The following is a 15008-nucleotide window of genomic DNA, read 5'->3' as shown; positions in this document are numbered from 1 at the left end:
ACAGAGTCTCTCTCTGCTTCCAGAGAGAGATGGGCCTGGCTGCTTAGAGGCTGAGACTAGATACCTGAGTGAAGCAGGGCTGGGGGACAGGCTGAGGAGCTAGGGAAGCTCCAGCCTGGAAAGCCCCAGGCTGCGGCCTAGCAAAGGGCCAAAGGTACTGGGAGTTGCAGAGGGCAGCCCAGGGGTAGGACAAAGCAGCAGGTCCAAACCCCTATTGCCTGTGATGAGTGGGCTGATACTGCAGTCTGCCCCAGGGTGTGGGGCTAGACCATGACTGTCAGTAGCCACTACTGAGGCAAGGTGGGGATAGTAGCGTGGGGTTCCCCTGGGAGGGGGAGACCCAATTATAGATAGGGGGCACCGGGTCCAGGGAGGGACGCCGGGGCCAGAGAACAGGTGGGTCACCAGCCTGCTGAGGGCGCTCCAGGGTGGGACCGAGGGACATTCCGGGACCAACCAGCAGGAGGCGTGGCAGCGGTGAGTACCGACCCGGTTACACCCTCAAATCACAGTCTTCTACATGGTGATCTGTATAAGAGAAATACCTACAAGATTTCCATTTTGGGCTGCAATGCTCTGTTTGTTCTTTTCCCTGTGCTTCATTTCTTTGCTTAGCTGATCTGCCCCTCCTAGATGAGTTATTGTTGCTCACATTAGTTTTGCTGACACCTCCAGGGAGAATGGCATACTACAAAAGATGAAGAGTACTCACTTGAGGACTGATCCTGTGAGCTGCTGATTGCTTCCATCTCCCACAGGCCTCAAGAGTTGTTGGGTGTGCTCACTGTTTTGCATGGTTGGGCTCTTGGAGCTGACCTCCATCGTGTTTTCATAAAGGTACAGTGCCCCTATTGTAACTTTTAACTTCTGACTGTTTTATTGCTTACATTTCATAAGAAATGGGGTTGCGGGGAAGGCGGACTGGCAGTGACTCTTATATTAAGGTGGCCTAACATTTTCCTTTATAAGTGATTCTTGCCACTAGATCCAGATAAGTCCCACCCATTATTTGCAAAGAGGTGGACAGCTCTTAACTACTGTTTGCATTAAAAATAGCAAAAAACAAAGTTTATTTTGAGGCTTGAGAGGTGCTGACTACCCACAATTTCCACCAAAGTCCAAATAGGGCCTGAGATTTTTATTTTATTAACTATATTTCTGTAACTTTTGCTATTTTCACTTTGATTTTCCTGTGATTTTTTTTTTTGCCATGGCAAAGTCATAACCATAATTATAAGACAATTAGAAAGATTGAGCTTCATAGTCCTGTAATATAGAAGTGGACTGGTTGACTCATGGGAAAAAGGAACATTGTGTTAGGCTGTGGAATTAAGGCATCTACAAGACATAGAACTAGTGTGTAAGTGATCTAAAATATAACCACCAATTTAAATGGAAGTCTATGAAAAGACCCAGGAGCGAATAATCACTGTCTGTCATCTGTGAGTTCAGTTTAAAAAAACGAAAGTGCAAGACAGTGATTCACTAACAGATACTGAAGCGAGGCCTCTGTGGAAGCTACTCTCTGCCTTGGGCTTGACTTCTAGATGTGTGCCACCTCTTCACTGCTGGGTCCTGGCAATGGAACCAGAGCATGTTGCATGTGCAAGATAGGGGAGGAGTGGAACATAGGCATCCTGGGGTGAATATCTTTCCAATAGCCAGAATTCCACTCTCTTGGTGTCACAACACCCCCCAGGACCTGCAATTCCTCATGAGCCAAGAGAACGATTAGGTTCCTAATCATGAGACACCACCACCCCAGCAGCATATGATCTTCAGCTAATATATACTCTCTTTCATACACTTCTTAAAAACAGCTGGATAAAACTACTTCACACAAAGCTCTCTTTTATCTGGCATGTGACATCCTCTAGGTTAGTGAGGTCTTTCTGCCCTGTGCATCACACAGTATTGTGGTGACCTCAATACAATGTCAAAGCAAAACTTTGTCAATGGGAATTACCCTATCACTGACAAAACAAAGGAAATTAAACATACAAAGCAAGGGAGGAGACAGAAAGTAGCAGGACAAGGACAAGGTTGACGTAGCAGGCTCCAGTTAGTGCCTGAGCATTGCAAAGCACCTAATGCCTCACTACAGTGGATACTGCAATATGAAATACTGTTGGGGAGGCTTTGCTCTTGCCAATGCAGGCTCCTGCTTGCAGTAAGATACGCAGGGCCTTTGGCAGACTTCCATAACCCATATTGCCTCTCTGAGGGTGGATGCATCTGGCAATAGGGAGAATTGAGGAGGCTTGTCATTCAGGGAAATGTGGGAGCATTGTAGCAATGGAGGAAGGTGGAATATGAGCACTTTCCAATTCCCTCTAGTCATGAGATTTCATTTGTCAGAATAGACATCTGTTCAGCAACTTGAGGAGGGTTGAACTCCTGCAGTTTGTCAATCAAGGTATATGAGTAGGGGATTAATTTGCCCCTGGCCTTGGAAACAGCATGCTGTGTGATTGAAACTAGATTTATGTGACAGGAATGAAAGGGCCTGATTCTACTGTCACTTACATCCATTTTACACTGGTGTAACTTCATTAATTTCAGGAGCATTATTCCTGATTTACAGGGGTCTCAATGTGGGCGGTGGGTATAATAGGCCAAGGGAGGCTAAGCCTCCCCTAAGCCAAGTCCTGGCCCCACCCACACTGCGCCCTCTGCCCCAAGCCAGCAGCAGCTCAGCTCTGGTTGGAGGCCAGCAGGTGGCTGGGGCCAGGGGGCGACCCGGGAATGTTCAGCCAGGGCTTCTCTGGCCACAGAGAGGGGAAGGGACGGGAGGGGTTCCTCAGGGCTCTGGCGGGGGTGGGGGAGGAAGATCAGATGGAGGGGCAGGGCTGCGGGGTTAGCTGCCCCAAAGGCGGAGTTCACATGCTGCCCATGGGTCTCAAAGGGACCAGGCTCAATGTGTGACCCATTCCAGGGTTCTTCAATGTGTGGGAAACCATCGGTAGGGCCCTATCAAATTCACAGCCATGAAAATCTGGTCTCCCACCCTGTGTGGTTTCACACTGTACTCTACAGATTTCACTGGGAAGACCATCATTTCTCAAATTGGAGGTCCTGACCCAAAAGGGAGTTGCTGGGGGTGGGGGGAAGGGGGAGATTACAAGGTTATTTTAGGGGGGGGTTGCAGTATTGCCATCCTTACTTCTGCGCTACCTTCAGAGCTGGGTGGCCAGAGAGCGGTGGCTGGAAATTGTGGCTGCTGACTGAGGGCTGCCTCCACCTCCCCTGAGCTGGCTGCCACGTCCTGCTCTCCCCCCTCCCTCCAGCGCTTGTGCCGCTATACAGCTGATCAGCGCAAGCCTGGGAAGGAGGGGTGAGGAGGAGGAATGCGGGGTGTTTGGGGAAGAGGCGGGGCCAGGGCGGGGATTTGGGGTGGGATCCAATAGGGCAGTGAGGGGGCAGGGCTGGGGGCGGGGCCATGGCAGGGATTTGGGGAGGGATCCAATGGGGAAGGGAGGGGTGGAGTTGGGGCATGGCCAGGGTGGACTTGGGGTGGGGGGCACAAGCCCCCTCCGCTTGTGCGCTGGAAGGCAAAATATCGGGACAACATCGGTCAGGACGTGGGACAAACAAGTAAATATCAGGACAGTCCTGATAAAATCGGGACGTCTGTTCACCCTAGTGCTCTCCTCCCTCCAAATGTTAAGGTTGGTTTGTTTAGATCTAGTGTTTTGATTCAAGCTCCTCTCAAATTTTTCCTCCCTTCTCTTACTGCTTTTTTGTCTGTGTGTGGAAAGGTATTGGGCATTGTTTTTGCTAACTGACACATTTCTTTGGGATTTACATTTTGTATCTTACCGCACAGATCTACCACACAGAACCCACCACATAGTTAATGACAGTATGTACAGTCATGGCTATATGATTAACTTCTTCTGTGTCATAAAATAGAACTGCTAGGACAGTCTATGTCATATTCCTAGCTAAAATAGGCAATTACAATAATCCATTACTCTTTCCCTGTGATTTTGTTCCTTTTTTTAGATGCATATACTTCAGTTTCATTATATGTATTTTCATTGATGGTGTCAAGGTTTAAAGAAATGCTTTTTTCACATTCTGAATGAATCTGTTCCCCCTGAGAGGTTTTTTATTAATATTGACCAGTGGGTTTTTTCCCCCAATGGTTGACATTATCACTAGATTTTTCTTGCTCATTGTCCATGGTCAAACTATTATGTGTCAAACTATTATGCATGCTATTTATCCAAATGCCCTTTGGCAAATGAGGAAAACCTGGATCCACACTGCCCCGGCTTTTGATTCTGCAAAACAAAATCCCAGCTATGATATTTTGTAAAAAAAATCACCCTAATTTTTCGCTCATTTCTATTTAAAGACAGATAGGTTCAAACCTGAAACATTTGAGAACATCTCGTTTGTATAGAATTGGAACCCAGTTATGAACCATCTGTGACACTGGTGGACCACATGCCAGCTCTTGCCAAGGCTGCTGGCGTCAGCTGAGCACTGACAAATTCAGAGCTGGAAACTAGACCTGCTCATCTGCATGTTAGTATTGTTCAAGATAGGTGTTAGACTTGTAAAGATGTTTTTAGTGTTTAGACTCTATAACAGTGGTGGGCAGGCTGCAGGCTGCACGTGGCCCATCAGGGTAATCGGCAGGCGGGCCATGAGACAGTTTGTTTACATTGTGATTTTGCACAGCCGACCACAGCTCCCAGCGGCCGCAGTTCACCATTCCTGGCCAATGGGAGCTGCAGGAAGCGGCGGCCAGCACGTCCCTGCGGCCCTTCATCTCTCTGGTGTTCAGGGCCCATGGTGGGGCGGGGGAGGAAGCCGGTATAAATTACCGGGGCCTGGCAATCCGGAAGGGGGCCCGGGGCCTGGCTTCCCCGGCTTCGTCAGCCCTGTTTAGCTGGTCTGCCCTTGCTGAAAGGCCCGAAAAATTTTTTTCACCAGGGCCCGAACCCGCTCTCGGCAGCCCTGCTGGTGTTTGAACTCTCACAGGACTGGAGCTAGGAAACAGATGCAGAGATCTCCAGGGTCAGCTTGGGTTAGTTCTAAAAGACATTCAGTGCTGACAGATTACTATAATTGTGTCAGCTTTTGGAACCACAGACTGTAACTTTTTTGTGTATACATGTTGCCTGCTTTAACCTGTAAATAACTAGGAAGAAGAAATGAGTTAATAAATCCTTAGTTAGTTTCCTATAGGATTAGCTACAAGCATTGCCTTTGGCATGAGATCTAAGGTACAAATGGACCTGGGGTAAGTGACTGGTTTCTTGGGACTGGGAGCAACGTGAATATTCTGTGATCTTTGCTGTAAGTGCCCATTTATCACTAAGTCCGGCTTTCCTGGGTGGCAAGATAGGTTTGTCTGCGACTCCATGGTAAGATTGTTATAGTGCTTCAGGAGTTCACATTTGTTACAGGGTTGGTGAAATCTAATTATAGAACACACCACCAGCTTGGGGTGTCTGCCCTACTTTTTGACAGTCTGCCCTGAGGTTGGCACTCGTGATCATGAACCACTCCAGACAGCATGAAGCCATCTTTGGCTTTTCTCATTGCTTAAAAAATATTTCCTTGAATCTGATTATAAGAAATAAAGCAAAAGTTACTCACCATCTTTTGAGCAGTAATTTCCTCCCCAAGCTTTTTCTTGATAATTTTTTAGGAATCCCTTTCCTTGAAACATATCTTGTTCATGAAAATAATAAACTTAGGGGCCATCCTTTAGCTGCAAATGTTGTTGTTGTTCTCCTGTTTTCTGCATTTTTTTATTGGACTTGTTTCTGATGATGTTTTCCGATGGTGGTGGTGCATATGGAAATTACTCAGCTCCAAATAGAATGCTTCCACCTTCTCAGATTATGCATCTGTAGAGCGTGGGGAACTTCCTAATACTATCTACAATTCAAGTAACTCAGAAATCCTGAGTTTATATGGCTTGCTTTTTATCTAAATGCTATTACTTCCAAGTCTGTATTTTAGGAATCCCATTCCTTTTACTTTTTGTTTGTTAACTTTGCAAGGGGAAATACATCTTCTGTCTAAATTGCAATAACTGTTTCTGTCTTTTATTATTTATATTGCAGTACTGCCTAGGGACTCCAAATGAGATAGAGGCCCCATTGTGTTGGGCACCATAAGTACACATAGTAAGAAACAGTCCCGGAATAGCTGAATAGGTAAGACAGACAAAGGGTGGAAAGGAAACCAGAGAGCTTTCTACGGTGACCAGATTAGTTTTATTATTTTATATAGGTTTTATATAGATTATTTTATAGGGACATTCCCGATATTTGGGGCTTTTTCTTCTAAAGGCACCCCTCACGCCCATCCCGATTTTTCATACTTGCTGTCTGGTCACCCTAGAGCTTTCATAGAGCAGGAGTCAGGTCAGTGGTCAAGCTGGAAATAGAATCCAGGTATTTCATGCCCTAGTCCCAGGCCCTATCCACTGGACTATATTGCCCCTCTTTAACTCTTGGATCTCAGCGATCTCTCTGATATACAAAACCTGTGTGCCAGTTTTGGTTTTGTATTCAAATATCCAAAGTGCCAGACCAAAGTTCTGTGAAAGGCAGTGTCGCTTAGCACCCCCAGAGCTACTGTGGATCAAAGGACTTCATCATGCTGGCCAGAGTGAGCTGGTGAAGTTCTGAATATATCTGAAACCTAGTAGGGTGTGATCAGCATTACCATTAAATGAAGGGTTAAGTGTGGAAGGCATATAAAATATATATAATAATATGTGGCAGGGAGTGCTTCTTACTGGGCAAAATTATGTTAACTCAGTTTGGGCCCCAAATGTGTGCATAGTTCGATAGTCTGCATTCCTCATGCACTTAGAACTCATTCTGACTTCCAAATAGGAATTTTGGGGGCAGAAATGAGGACTTTCCATAATTTGCAATATGCCTATAAACATAAGCATAGCTTCTGCATTTGGTTATTTTAATACACATTCCATGGCATTCTGGAGACAAGAGAGAGCAAGGTAACGAGTCAGCTTCAGCCCTGGTTGTAAAGTGAATGCAGCTCTCCATTAATCTTGGCGGAATCACACTGCTTATACGAATGCTTAATTTCACCCGTAGTGCTGTTTGACACGATAATAAGATATAGAATCCAGGCTTCCCCCCAGAAATATGTGGTCACGGCATTACTTTGCTGAAACTATTTCCTTGTCCTAACAGAGGACTTTATATTTTAAGTTAACAACAAGATAAAGTTCTCTGGCTAGTTGCCACCAGCTCTGTGGAGGGAGTAAGTGGGAGAGTTGCCCCATTTGTTCCTATGCACCAAGGGCCTGGCAGCCCATGTATATATGTGAGGGGAAGTCTTATTCTTTTGTTTGTAAGGAAAATCCAAATCAGAATCCTGTTCTGAGGTTTGATTAAAAAGTCATATAACTTTTCCCCTCATCCTCTGTTGGTTTTCCAGCATGGGTACTGACATACCTAGAAAGAAACTATTCTCCCTACATGGGCCTTAAAGAAATTCTGGACTTCTCATGGGATTTCTGACCAAATTATGCAGACTCTAGATCTCCATCTATCTCAGACTGGTACCAGTTCTGGTGCTTTTAAGCAAATAAAAACACTGAGCTCAGCTAACTAGCAATGAGGGGGTTAAAATTTAGTAGCATATACATTTTTTTTTTAAAAGGGTTTGTGGTACCTGATTAGTTTATTTTGACAGCCAAGGTTTTTTCCTCCCGTGACGCCGGCTTGCCGGGGCAGTGCTCCATTGGCAGAAGGTTCATTTACAGTGGCATGCAGGCAGCTGTGCTCTGAGCTTTATTTAGGTTATGTTGTGATTGATGACTTGAATGGGAGACGTGAAGAGTGAATTAGCAGCTTTAGTGAAAACACATGTGACTATCTTACCATTTACCTTTTTAGCAGAGACCCCTTCTTTGTGTTACCTTGCTGCCATTCTTCCCTTGGGTAGACGTTGTTTCTTTCTCTCCAGGCTGTTTATCTTATTGTCCTCCGGCTTGCTGTCCTCCTCTGCCTTTCTTTCAGACCAGCTACCTGAAAGCGTTAGTGATTATTGCTCTTGCTGTATATAGTGCTGCAATAATAGATATAGGGCCCAATTCCAGTCATGACATTCTTCACAGCATCTAGTGCTGTAGCCTTGATGGACAGGTCATATCTGGAAGGAGAGAAGCTTTCCTTGCCGCTGCTCCAAGAGGTGGTGGCATAAGTGGCATGAGACTATCCGAATCCTGCACCTTCCCAGGGCCAGAGCCTGAGACTGTGCATAGCCCACCTGCATAGTTGATAATCTGGCTGCTGGAGATCATGTCAGAGAGGTACTGAGCATTCTTAGTGTCTTCCCTGTGTCCCAAGGAATGGCCACGCTAGCTGGCAGTCAGCCATAAAGAGGCTGTATGGCCCAAAGATATCCCCATGACTGGCAGCTCTCAAAAGAAGCTGATTGGTGGTTAGGATATGAGTTTGGCATTTGGAAGGCCTTGGTTCAATTCTTTTCACTGCCACAGGCTTCTTCTGTGACCTTGGCCAAGTCACTTAGTCTTTCTGTGTCTTAGTTCCTCATCTGTAAAAAGAGATAATAGTGCTTCCCTACCTCAGAACATGGGGCTTGTGTAGATAAATACAGTACAGATTGTGAGGCATTCAGATACTGTGGTAATGGAGTGCCATAACGACCTATGGGGAGACTAAGGCTATTGGAATGAAAGTACTCTGCCTGAAATGACGGGTGAGGAAGGAGCCTTTTAGTGATCCCACCACCCTAAAAAGCTCAATACATGTCTGCATAACAATAACTTCTCCTTGACCTATATTTGCCCTGTGTTATTTATATTGGTCATGTTCCAACCCAGCAGCATGAAAAGACACTGACAAGAACGCAACTTTGAAAGAGCAAATAATAAATCTGACTCCACAAGCCATAAAATTTAATTTCTCTGACTATAAACCAACCCTCTGCTCTGCTGTCCCCACCCACCAGATTTCAAGAATAGCTTTTCACTAGTTAAGATTTGAAGTGAATTGATGAAGCTGACCTTGTGCTAACTTGAGAGTGAATTAAGGACTCCACTTGTGTGTTCAGCATTCTCTGCTTGTGAGCATTTAACTCAGAGAGAGAAGTAAAGAGTGTGCTAAAAAAGCTCAGGATCTAAACAGCCCATCAGTCCCTAGCTTCACCTGAATTCTTGTGGTGTTTTCCAATGCTGTTACTTGTTGCATCTGTCAATTCAACTGGATGCTATCAAGTCCATTTGATAGTGCTTAATATTGGGTAAATTTTACTCACGGTTGTTTCCTATTTCCTTAGAAAGTTGAAAACAGCCATATTGCCAGCTGGTGTAAACTGGTACATAGGTGCTGGAACTAGAGGTGCTGGGGGTGCTGCCACACCCCTCTGGCTTCAAGTGATTTCCATCGTGTACAGGGTTTAAAGTCTGGTTCAATGGCTCTCAGCACCCCCACTATAAAAACTGTTCCAGCAGCCCTGAAGTCGCACAGCTCCTGTGAATTGCACCAGCAGCAGAGCTGGCTTTGTGTTTTCCCTTACTGTTGTATCCTTTCCCTTTGTGATCTCCCCCCGCCCGCCCCCGCTTCTTATGGAGCAGAAACTAACATAACTCTGTTTTGTTCAGGTCCTTGTTTGCACATCCAGGGTGCAGTAGCCAATACATATTATTGCTAGGCCTAAGCATTCAAAAATTCTGAATGAAAATTTAAAAATGGTTTTTCTTTACCTTCTGGTGTTTGAACCTTTGTTACTTTGGGGTCCAGTTTTCAAACTTTTCTCTGCAACCATGAGGACTAGAAACTTACTTTAAAAAAAAAAAAGAATGAAAGCTGCAATCTCATGAATCCAGTAGCTGGGGCTTTAAAAAGGCACCTCAAGACTCACAAGAAAATGGAGAGGGTTAGCAACACTGTGTACACCATGTATGTGCTGGTTTTGATGGGGACAACATTTCTAATATAACTAGAACATTGTTTTATTGCTTTTCATCAGGCCTCCTTTAAACACGCTGCTTAGAACCCTGTATATGAATGCACCAGTTAGTCAAGTGGTGACATTGTGTGTATGGCAGGTCTACCTTGAAACCTTATGGCTCTGATTCTGCTCTCATTCACACCAGTTTTAAGTGGAAGCTGACCAAAGTAGCCTGTGATCCCACGGACTTCAGTGGGTGCCCAGAGACTGCAGTACTGTATTGAAGAGTTCTGGGGCCCTGTGCACTATGGAAATGGCATCCCCTGACACACACCTGAAAGGTGCTGTGACCTGGTGTGAGGAGCCACAGGCTGCCCTGCTCAAGTGTGACGTGTTTTGCCCCTGCTGGCTACTAACAGGTGACTATTCATTTAGTTTTATTTCTTTTGATTTGATTTCTAATTCTCAGCAACAGAACAGATGATTTTTTTTTAAGTAAAAGATTTTTGAAGCCCTTTCTCAGGTTATCATCATTTGAAAATCAGCCACATTTTTGTTGATCAGCCTGAAGTGATTTGGTCTCTAGGTAAATAAAGATCTACACGGAAACTAACGCCTGTGTGGAGAAAATGATGAATCTCCTTTTAACAGCTACCTTGTTCTTTAGTCTCGTTGAACCATTTGTGCTTCAGTCATGGACCTTGTCTGTACATGTTGTATAAGTGAGGCTGTCAAGAGACTAGATACTGTGTAACTCTGAACAAAGAATGTAATGTTTGGCACAGGCTTGTCTTGTGACCAATTTTGATGATGGCATCACTTGTATACACAAGATAAGTCTAGGGACTGTAGTTGTGATATATATGGGGATGAACTCATTTTCTATTTCTTTTTTTTATTGTAGCTTTCAGATAGCACAACAGTTGCATTCTCTTCAATATTAATCCAGAAATAGATCCTGCAGTTGATTCAACCTAGCTGAGGTAAAACAAGACCAAGACCAACTATTGAGTTATAAATCTTGCAAATATATGTTTTTTTTAAAGTAGGCCAGATATTTTTAGGGGTTCTGGATGGAGCTGCCTTTTTCCCAAGCTTCATTACATCTATTCATTTTAGGAGGAAAAATATTTTATCCTCAAAGTAGCTATGAACTTTCCTCCCCCAACATCAGCTAAGGGAATGTGAGTTGAGTTTATGAGTGTGCCATAAAAGATAAAAGAAAGTGCCTTTAGCCTTTGCCAAATTCAATAAGCAGATCTCCTACTGTGCCTCTTTTGAAAGTAAAATTATGAGTTTGTATAATATATAAATTAGGCAAAAATGTATGATTTGAAATTTAATGACACTAACAAACCAGTTAGAATTATTATAACTTGTATTACAGTAGTGCCTGGAACTTCATTGTGCAAGATGCTGTACAATCACATGGTATGAGACAGGCTCTGCCATAATGAGCTTACTACCTAACTAATCAAGACAGATAGAAGGTTGAAGTATTAATATCCTATAGATAGAAAAATGAGGTACAGAGAGATGAAATGGCTTTCACAGGATCACATAGAAAGAAAGCCAGGACATTATCCTTGCTCTCCTGAGCCTCAGTCCTGTGCCTTAATCACAGGGCTATCCCTCCTCTCTTAACTACCAATTTGTTGCAAAATGAGTGTGTGTATGGGAGTGTTATTTTCACTTGTGTTGCTCTCTGCTTCTTTTTCTTTAAAGCCCTCATTAACATGACTCAACAGGATTAGTCTTCCTCAGCCAGTCACCTGAATTACTGTACTTTAATTCCACGTATGGCATTGTTTACAATAGCCGCACATTAGCAATAAAAAATTGTTAATATTGTAACATGTTAATTCTGCATGAATCAGCAGCCATTGCCAGGCAGACAGGCTGCCAGCCTACAAGAAGGCCCTGCATTTTGTTCTGTGTTGCGATTAGTAATCATTTAACTGTATTTATTCTCCTAATGAGAAATGCAGACGTGCATGGCAGTAAGTTACTGATATTACAGCATGCTCGTTTCCTTAAAAATTTATCAAAAGAAAAGAAATCATGAGAATAAAACCAAAGAGGCCAAATTATCCCTTTATAGGAAATACAGTCGTAGGGCCGGATTGTTCAAAAGAGTTCAGCACCCACAATTCAGAACTATATCCTGACTAACTCAATGGGAACTGCTAGGTGCTAAGCACTTCTAATATCTGACCCCTTCACTGAGGGGCCGAAATGGGAGTGATTATCGGCTGCTGAGCTATTCTGAAAATCTGGCCCATAGAACCCAAGCGTGTGAAGGAGCAAATGAGCCTGATCACGAGTGAGAATCTGGGCTCCAGAGTCTAATCAGGGCATAAATTGTTGCCATTTTCTGCTATGTAAGACTCAGTAGCATGTGCTGTTTTATCATCTTTGGTCTTGTGGTTTGAATTATTTAGACTGACTGATCAGCTCCTGGTGATTAAAGACATGTTGTTTGTTATGAAAAGAACCAAATACATTCTACTGTATTCTGTTCAGGTTCTTAAACTGCACCCATCCTTGTGGTCTCTGAGTACTTTTAATATTTGGATTTAGTACAATATTTTTCTAAGGATTAACTTTCTAACTTGGAATTTCTCTGTAAAACTAGGTCTGTTTCAGGTTATGCATCACCCCGCTTCTTTCTGGCTGTTGCCGTCTTCTTCCAGAGAACATGTGTGTGTTGCTCCCAAGAGTTTATGTGGTTTCTGGTTTGGAATGGAGCACCCGTAGCAGGTAGATCACTAGAACAACCAATCTTTAACTCCTCCTCTCTCCCTGTAATCAGATAACTGAGCACATCACTATACCATGATAAGGAGGATAAATGTCAACACTGTTTCCACTTTGCGAAGAAATGGGGATTTGAGCTGGGTTTCTCCTAATTGGCTCCATTTAACAAAGTGGCTCTGGCTAAAAAGCATCCATTCCATTCTACTCTCCCTGGTCCCCCTTACATACACTTACACTCAGATGTGTTGGTTAAGTATACATATGCAGACTTCGTTAGGAGTTCCATATTTGTAACCCAAACACAGATCTGGAAACCCTTTAGCTAAAAGCATTTTGACTTTGTCATTGAGACATTGTTATACTAACACAGAGGAGTGAATCCTCAGCTGTGCCAAGCATCCCCTCTCTGTCCGGATAGTGGGGTACCAAATTGGCCTCTAGTGTAACTTCAGCTTTGTCTACACTACCTCACTTTTAGCGACACGCTAAAAGGCGCACAGTGGCAGCAGGAGAGTGTTCTTGCTGACAAAGCGCTGTTCACACCAGCACTTTTAGTCGGTAAAACTTATATCATTAGGATTTTTTTTAACAACACTGAATGACAAAAGTTTTGCTGACAAATTTCCAGCGTGGACAAAGCCTTAGAACCAGTTATACCAGCTGCAGCAGGTTCACTGGGACTGCAGTATTGATTGAGGATGGGCTGGAAAGCCATGAGTTCTAACCGTGCCCCCCCTCACATCTCATATGTTGCTTCCTGCCACTGATGACAGGAGGGAGTATGTGGCTTAGGGCTAATAGAACCAGGTCTGCTTCACTCAAGAAGCCCCCCATTCCAGGGGCGGTGTAGTGGTTCTATGCAGTAGATGCCAGAACCCTGTCAGAGAAACAGTATGTATGTACCTTGGGCTGGCGTGTTTGCATATATTTAGTAAACATGGTTGTTTGGCACCCAACTGTTTCTGTTTGGTTTCTTCATTGGAGTGAATGGCAAAACTCCCCTTGACTTCAATGGCACCAGTCTAATGCCTGTAGTCTATTGGTGGGATATAACAAAAGATGCTCCAGATTTAAATCCTTAGCAATTCTACTAGCTCCTGACCGGTAATGATGCTGTATAACCTGGTCAAGGCACCAGGACATTTGTCAACCTGCTACTCTAGCAGCTTTCCAGATCCTTCCTCGCTCCCTCCAAGTGGAGCACCATAAAGTAATTGTTCTTGGTTTTTTGACTTAAAGGGATACGTTTAAAAAAAAGTTCTCTAACATTGCGTTTCCAATCACTTTGTGGTGTGAATGATTGCATTTAACGTGTAGCTGCTTGACTGGCCTGTGTTGTTGTTGTTCTTTTGGTAATTCAAGTTTACTATTAAGAAATAACTGTGGTAGTAATAGCAGGCTCGGCTTTATACCAGTGGTACTATCAGTTGATGGGGATGGAGTTAAGCTTTGTCATCTCACAATTTGCCCTTCTCTCATTGGCTTCATGTATTTACATACTTGGAAGCTGGTTTACGCTAGAAGTTTTGCACACTTTGTCATGTCTGTAGGCCGAGCACATTGCACAGAGCCCCTGCTGTGTGCATTCCTCCATTCTGCTCCACAAGCTCGTTGTGCGCAAGCCTCCCAATGCACTCTATTTCGGAGACTCTCTGCAATTGCCCACTCCCTCCATCAAATCAGAGGCTCTGTCTTCCCCATTCACCTCCTCCCCCAATGCTAAGAGATTTGTGTGCACCCCTCCCACCCCCATACCAAGCTGCCCCTTCTCACCCCCATGCCTAGGGCTCTTTATGGTCCCCATCTGCTCCCCCATGCCACTGTGTGCACCCCCATTCCCCTGACCCTCGTGCATTCTTATTTCTTTTCTTTCTGTCTGTGAGATAAACAGAAGCACAGTGACATCACAGGTAAATCAGTCATGATCACTACCTCCCTCCAGCAACCCTCACCCTAACCCTGATGTCTGCTTTGTCCACCTCTCCTTTTGACTCTCTGTGCCTGAAGCACCAAGTGAGCACTGTTTAGATTAACTAAAACAGTTTTGACTGGGCAAAGGTAAATGACCTTGCCCGAGCCAGGCATAATACGGAGGGAGCCACTGTGAAAATCTATAGCCTCATCCCTACTCAGCCTACATAGCGCTTGATCTGTAGCAGCCTTTGCTATTCCAATATTGAACCCCCATAACTCTGTCAAAGCACCTCAGTCCTGACCCATCGTTTCATTTGCTGACTCATTTTAACCAATGGGACTGAAGTATGCAAATGACCTGGAGTAAGTGAGTGAGTGATTTACTTCTGTTGTCACAATGTTGTCTGCAGCACCAAATG

The 15008-nt window shown here is 44.2% G+C and overlaps 1 long non-coding RNA gene across 2 annotated transcripts in view; it reads left to right on the top strand.

The window, feature by feature from the left end:
* Positions 1-417: 417 nt before the first annotated feature.
* Positions 418-15008, top strand: part of LOC120405316 — a 49708-nt gene continuing 35117 nt past the window's right edge. The window contains exons 1-5 of one of the 2 annotated variants that reach the window (XR_005598488.1): positions 418-477; positions 676-837; positions 10124-10337; positions 10823-10901; positions 12554-12678. This is a non-coding gene — a long non-coding RNA (uncharacterized LOC120405316). The remainder of the gene's footprint in view (positions 478-675; positions 838-10123; positions 10338-10822; positions 10902-12553; positions 12679-15008) is intronic. The other variant, XR_005598489.1, reaches the window with a different exon arrangement.

The sequence above is a fragment of the Mauremys reevesii genome, linkage group 4 (genome assembly GCF_016161935.1).
Source record: "Mauremys reevesii isolate NIE-2019 linkage group 4, ASM1616193v1, whole genome shotgun sequence".
Classification (NCBI taxonomy): domain Eukaryota; kingdom Metazoa; phylum Chordata; order Testudines; family Geoemydidae; genus Mauremys; species Mauremys reevesii.
This window is presented reverse-complemented; position numbering and strand designations above follow the sequence as displayed.